General features: G+C 45.9%; 1 long non-coding RNA gene across 1 annotated transcript; it reads left to right on the top strand.

Annotated features, from left to right (window-relative positions):
- The first annotated feature begins 297 nt into the window (after window positions 1-297).
- On the top strand, window positions 298-7164 carry LOC114011965 (uncharacterized). The gene is made up of 5 exons (XR_003554133.2): window positions 298-408; window positions 863-1100; window positions 1956-2120; window positions 4911-5090; window positions 5546-7164. It is a non-coding gene; the product is annotated as an uncharacterized LOC114011965 (long non-coding RNA).

Raw genomic sequence — 7164 nt, forward strand, 5'->3', positions numbered from 1 at the left:
AGCTCCTGTGCTGGATTTTGTTCCCCCTCCTGTTATCTCACAGGACTCCCTCCCCTCCTGCCTTTCCCTGGCAGCCCCTGGCAGTGCTGGGGAGACAGAGCCACCAGCTCCAGCTGCTGACACTGGGCTGGAGCTTCACTGCGTGCTGGTGACGCCCTGACCCTCTCCTTTGCCTCTGGGCTTCTCCCTTTCATCGCAGGTTTGGGCTAAGTAGTCGCATTAATGTAAATCAAACATGCCCTTTTTTTTTTTTTTTCTTTTTTAAGTAGAAGCTGATATGTTATTAATTGCAAGGGGAGGGAATCCCCAGAGGAGACCCCAACTCAGCCCCAGGTGAGACCCTGGGACAAGACAAGGTGGGGGACCAGAGCCTGAGCCCAGGCAGGGATGGATTTGGGGACTCCCCAGGTGAGTTAAATTAGGTGCCTGAACCCGCAGCATACGTCTGGTGTTTCTATGTTTCTTTATGATATTAAATTAGAATGTTCATTTGGGATATTAAAAAAGTTGCCTGAGTGTTAATTATTTCATTAAACATTCTGGATTTGCTTTGGTTTTGCTCTTTAGTTTTGGGGATTTTTTTAATTAAGTTTAAATTAGTTAAAAACACCAGGCCTGTGAAGAGGGTCTTGGGTGTCTGCGGAGCAGAGCTGAGGGCTTCTGCTGCTGTCATGCACAGACGTCAGGTCCGAGCTGGCAAAAGGGCTTTGAAAAGGCACGAAGGCACATAAGGACAGAAACCTCTTTTACTGGGTGACAGATAGAGCCGGGCAAAGCCCTGAGGATGATCAATAAACAGTCATGGCAGCGGTGGCGTGGCTGCGGTTCCGCTGTCATTACATGTTGCTGCATTTGTTTGCAGTGACGTTTTGGCCACCAGCAGGCACGCTCGTGCCAGCCCCCAGCCCTGGGTCCTGCACTGAAAGCGAGTCCTGAGCAAAGTTTCTAAGCCTCCAACTACCAGAAAAAGCCTGAAAAAACGACCGCAGAGGACCATCTGCCTAGCTCTGCTGCCAGCCTGGAGACTGGCCCCCTCCGTCAGCCAACGCCACACGTCTGTGTTGAGAGTAGAGCCGGGAAAAAGCACCAACACAACTCAGGTGAGCAGTTGCACTTACCCAGCAGAACTTAAATTTTGACCATTAAATAAATATGGCAAAACACTCACCATCCATCTACAGCCAGAGAATTATTTACTAAAGCTATTCAGCAAATAATTGGGAGTAATGAATCCATCAAAGTAAATTGTATACTGAAAAAGAGGTGAGATTCACTGGAAGAATTATTCACTTCAACTTACTCACTCAGCCCTGCTAGTAAAGAGTTGAAATACGGGCTTCAAGGAGGCTGCACAGGCATGGGGGACTGTGTGCAATGGAAGGAAAGAAGGGTAAGAAAAAACGCTGAGGCTGCAAAAAGCACTGCACCAAAACATAGCCGTTCCCCTGGCTCTTGCTGTCGCCTAATGACCCTCATGGTGCTCAGCAGCAGCTCTAGGAGAGCCAGTCTTCTGGCAAAGCAAGGCATGGCATTAAGCCCCAAATGTATCTTTTGGTGCTTGACTTTAAGGTTGATCATAATAAGTAGAGACGAGAGCGTATGTTGGCATCCCGGCTCTCAGCAGCATCTCCCCGCAGCCTCGTTACGTAGCCCAGGCTGAGATCTGTAGTGATACAGCAGAGGTTTGTTCGCCTGCATCAATTTTCTCTGTAATGAGGTGCGAATGGCGGGTCAGTTTGGCTCTTACGGGATTTCACTCTTGCAGACTTTCTATACATCCAATGACCTTTGTGTTAAAAAAGGAGGAGTTCAGAGTACACAAAAGCTTTGATTAAGTAATGTGCTAGAAAACCAGCCGCTCTTTTTAAAAATAATGTCCCAGTGCCCAGTGTCTCCTATAAAATACCCCGCTCAGTTTTCCTTGGTCTGTTTTAATCAGAGCCCTTGAATTTCAGAAGCACTACTGATTTACCAGCGTGGCAGTGGAAGGTTTGGAGCCAGAAGGGATTTCTGAAGGTGATGTGTTTTGCCTAAGTCCCTTGCTGCAAAATTTTGGACGCGCTTTGAGCAAGTGGTGCCCCTCCTGAGATGAGTCTCCCAGGGATGCTGAAAATCACAAAGTAAGTGGTCACTAGGGATAGCAGGAGCTCTGCATCCTTCTAGATCATAAAAAGATGGAGGAAAAAGGCACTGTAGAAAAAAAATGCTTTAAAATTTTATGTTTTCATTGACCAAAACCTTCCAGTTTCTGTGATGCCAGAGCTCCCAAACACCATGCCCAACATTTTGGGGGCAAAGGGGTGGGAATCAGAGCAGGCAGATGTGGGGGTCTTAAATACACAGAAATGGCCTGAATGCACCATCCGGATTATCTGGATTTTTTTTCTACAGCCTCTTGTTAGACTTCGAAAGAAAAAAAGAAAAAAAATTAAATATATTTCAGAGTAATTGAACTGTGTTCACATTAACTTACACTAAAATTATTTTTAATTAAATGAACTTCCCCTGTTTGTAGCTGGAAGGTACTTATGTGAGATAAAAACTCCATTCTAATAATGCTGAGACTCACCACCACTTAATTAGCATCACAATTCAAGGCAGACCAAGCAGGAAGGTGAGTGGGGAGGTGGGCTTGTGCTGCTGGGTGGGATTCTGGGGAGAGAGGCTCCCTCCTGGAGCAGCCCCCATCCCAGAGCCCACCCAGTGCTGCGAGGCATGCCGGGAGGGGAAATCACACCTAGTATTTGACACAGTTTGTGGCAAAAGCAATTATAATTAAAATTATATTAAATATTAAGTCAAGATCATAAAACGTTGATTGGTACTGATTAGCTGTATAATCCATAATTAGAAATCACTGCACCCTTCACCAGGTACTGTAGTGCTTCGCTTATGATTTCACCGCTAAATTAAGCGAGTGATTCAGCTTTTGCCCTGAGTTTTACTTTTGCATTTAATTTAGGGCAGAACTGCATCCAGGCAAAGAAAGGCACACGACCTGTTCCTGCTGAGGCTGTCTCCAGCCTTGCCATCCCGAGGGCAGCCCCCCCGTCACTGCCGCTCCCACGGGGGTGATGGTCTCCAGCAGCGAGTCACTGCACCGGCCGCCTGCGCCGGCACGCCGGGGTGAAAGCTTCTGCTGTGCCACCCTCAAAAGGGCAAATACAGAAGGTGGAGCCGAGGCCAGACATGCCTCCTGGCTGTCCTCAAGACAAGGCAGCCCTAGGCAGCTCCCGGATAATGATTTATTGCTAGCAGAAACTGGGAGTGCACAGATACCTCAGCAAGGAGGGAGCGAGGGAAGACTCTTTAGTCTGGTTTGGGTTTAGAAGACCGAACCCATCTGTGCATCGCTCGTTAATAGGGTGGAAACCTTGAGCCTTTGGTAAAGCAGTTTGGGCAGGATGGTGGCCCTGGGCTGGCAGCTGCTGCGGGAGGGTGGGTTACCCCCGGTGCTCGGGCAGGCTTGCTGCAGCGCCCTGCCTCCCCCAGCCGGGCCTGCCCCTGGTTTTGTGGCCCATTCATCATAGGCAGCCACTTCCCAAGGATAACGTCACCATTGCACACTGGGAAGCACTCGAGTTTTGTTAAAGGAAAAAACAAAATCCACCAGCCATAAAATTTTATGTCTTTGCTACTAACTTCAGTCAGTGCCTTGGCTGGAGACCCATCTGTGATTTTCCATAGTGTTTCTGGATAAAAATTGGTGGTTAAAATCCCAAACCTGTGGCAGCCTGGCTGTACCTGCTTGAACTCGGCAGCCTCCTTGCAGTGCTGCAGGCGAGCTGGTCCAGAGGGACCTTCACAGGCTGAGCTCGGTGCCCGCTGGCAAACCCAGGGCTAGAAAGAGAAAAAACACTCTCATAATTTTTCTTTTCTGAGAGCACTCTTTGGAGTCCTGGGGAAGAAATCTTTTCATTCCTTCTGCAACTAGGGCATGCGCTGTTATCTTTCGCACCGATTAATATTGCCTGGGATTGGAGATGAGGTGCTGGACAGAGCCTGATGCTCTCAATCAATTAAATCAATGCAGTCGTGATGCTCCACCAATTTTCCCTAACCAAGGGTTTTGCCTAAAAGGCAGTGTGCACAGCGTTACAGAGGATGCATGGAATGACAGATAATGCGGCTGCTGGTCAGGCTGAGAAAAACAGGAGAGCTGTGCTCTGGATCTGCATTTCCCTGCAAGGGGCACCGTGGGATGCAGTCCTGGACCAGGTCAAGGAGGCACTGTGCCCCGTGATGTTAATAAACTTGTTCTCACAATCTTTTAATTATTCTTTTTATTATATTAATGATTACATTTTTATTTAAATGATGGCTTTAAGACTGCATAGCTCATCTCCTTCTCTTTGGTTAGTCCAGGAAAACTGCTGTGTTCTCTCCTGCACAGGGACTGCCCTGGCTGAGCTCCTTGAGTACCCATGTGTCCTAGGGAGATGTTTACCTGTCCCACTACAAAGCATCCAAACCCCAAGGTCACCCACATCCTTCCCCTGGGCTTCTGGCAACCTGAAAAGAACAGAAGAGAGCACCAGCAAGCACTCCCAAAACTCCTGTACTCTTTGTTGAAATGTTTCTAGTCTTAAGTCAGGCTAAATAGGCAGCTATTAAAGAAGATTCCCATGCCACGACTATTCAAAACCAAGATATTTCAGCACTTTCATTAGAAAAAAAAAATGGTGGGGGAAAAAACCAAACAACAAAACCCCCAGAATTTCCTCCCTTACGTGGGCAGCATCAAGTGCAGGAGGCTGCCGCAGTGCTGGGCACAGGGTGCTTCGTCCTGGTATAACACTGCATTTGCTTCAGCCCTCATCTCCTATCTGTGATGTACAACAAATCTGTCCATCCAGCAGGAAGCCTTTTGGATTTTGTAATATTAAAAATGTCTATTTTTTTGCCTGCAGAACCAATGCATTAACTCGGAGAAGAGGACCAGAATGAAAGTCCAGAGACGCTGCCCACCCTGGACCTGAAATGTCGCTTGAGTAACAGTGGTGGCATTGCTGTAAAATACAGAAAAAAACCCTCCTCTCCAAAATGGCTGCAAAGAGTACATCTCTGCAGTCCCTTCTTAAACACTGAAGGTATTTTTATTTTAAAATATCTACTTAAAGGCAGGTTTAATCTCAAAACAGCGTTTCCCAGGTGTTTTTTTTTAAAAAAAAGAAAACAACTTCAAAATGTCTCAGGTTATTTCTCCTTCAATTTTTTTCCAATTAGATTAATTTAAAATGAGTGAAAAAAAATTCATGCCCTAAGATCCTGAAACCTCTGGTGTCAGCTGAAACTGGCACTTCTGCTCTCAGCTTCAGCCCTTGCTGCAGGCACCTCTGCTTTGAAGCCTTTGAAGTGTTTGTGGCACAGGCAGAGGCTCTCTGCAGAGTAAGACAGTCATTTTATATATATTTAATGTGTAAAGTGTGCATGCATGTGCTTGTGTTGGTATATCATGGATTTTCACAGTACATGTGGAAAGGTGTAGACTTCTTGACTTGCAGAACAAAATTGCAGGAAAAAACACTGTCTTCCTCGATGGGAGCATCCATCGGGACCTTTGCCTCAGCCCAGGTCACTTCAGCATCATCCTGAAGGTGTGACTGGAATTATCTGCAGACCTTCAGAGACCGAAACAGCTCATGGAGTTGTGTCTATAGGATTCACTCGCTCTTGCCTCTCCCAGCATCAGGATTCACTCTTTTAAAGCTTAGATGAAATAATGTCACCAAGAAAGCACGGAAACAGTGGGAGCAATGTGGCAGTGGCTGCCCGCCCAGCTGGGAGCTGCAAAGCAGCTGGCGTAACTACCCTGTGCTTCTTTGGGGGATGTGATGGAAGAGCAACACGACCCATTTGATCAGTGGTTGGATTCTGGAGCTAATTATTTGACCTGCAACATAACGACCTTAATTGTGAAAGTGAGGTGAGTGGTTTGGGAGACGGCATCTCTGCCCACGTACAAAATGATCTGGTGCGAAGGCTCCACCTCGGCAGCCTGTGGGACTAATTTGGCACCTGATTTGTCTATATTGTTAAATCTCCCTACTGTTTTGGCAAGGAGAGGTTCAAAATTGATGCCTTTCAGAATCAGCCTCATTTGTTCACCATGCACTGCAATTATTCCAGCCTGTAACCGATGAGGTTTAATCAGTAATAAGAGCTTCAGACCTTACAGCGGCCCGTTCACCCTGTGTTGTTTGAGCAACATTTCTGAATGTTTTGGTGAGCAACTTCTCCCATGGACTGGTTTTGAGATAGAAGTGTGAAAGATTTCTTACAATGTCTGAAATGGAAAAACAGTTACATTCTGTACCTTTGCAAAAATATTTCTGAGGACACATAATATATTTTGCCAGGATAACGTCCCCATTCTAGGAGTCATTCTTTCTTCTCAACATTTGTTGCTTTTCTGTGTAAGATGCACAGGGAAATACTGGAAAATGGGTAGGGAAAATAGAATTAACCCTGTGTTTTTCCCAAAATTGCCCTTTGTGTCGCTTTATTTTTATTTTTTTCTAGCTTTTATGAAGCCATTATTAATCTAGTCAGCCAAGGTCAGGCGAGACTTTTTTCTGCTTTGCAGATCCCGAAGCTTATAAAGCTTCAATCTACCCTGCCATAACCAAATGTTTAGTACCCACTGGCTGGGTTAATTAGAGTGCATTCTTTACAGCTCCAATAATAATCACTACTACAGCATCATAGCAGTGGCTGAAGACTATTTTTCCTTTTGTTATTTCTTTTTAACAGTAAGCATTTACATAGTCACACTGTCTAAACCACTGGTTCTTTTGGGTTCAGCCAAGGGTTCACATGCTTATACCTGGAAATACCAGGTTCCAGAAGGTAAGAGCATCGCCTGCTCTCGTGATCTCAATGCAGCACAGCATCCTGAGTATGCCTCAAAAGGGGGTGACTTTGTGTTTTTTTAAGAGGAGGAGACAATATTCATAGGGGGTGGGAAAGATGAGATTAAAGACCGAAGATCACTGAATGTCTGGCACTGATTTAGAAACAGGCTTTGCCAAGCAGGGTGAGAAGGAGCCTTCCCTGATCCATCCAGTGTATGGCTCTTAGTATTGGTAACAGGGCTTTGGCTCCTAAAACAAAGAGTAGGGAATGAATTAGGAAACAAATACATTTCTGTAAACAAAGTTTTCA

The sequence above is a fragment of the Falco peregrinus genome, chromosome 13, assembly GCF_023634155.1.
Source record: "Falco peregrinus isolate bFalPer1 chromosome 13, bFalPer1.pri, whole genome shotgun sequence".
In the NCBI taxonomy this organism is placed as follows: domain Eukaryota; kingdom Metazoa; phylum Chordata; class Aves; order Falconiformes; family Falconidae; genus Falco; species Falco peregrinus.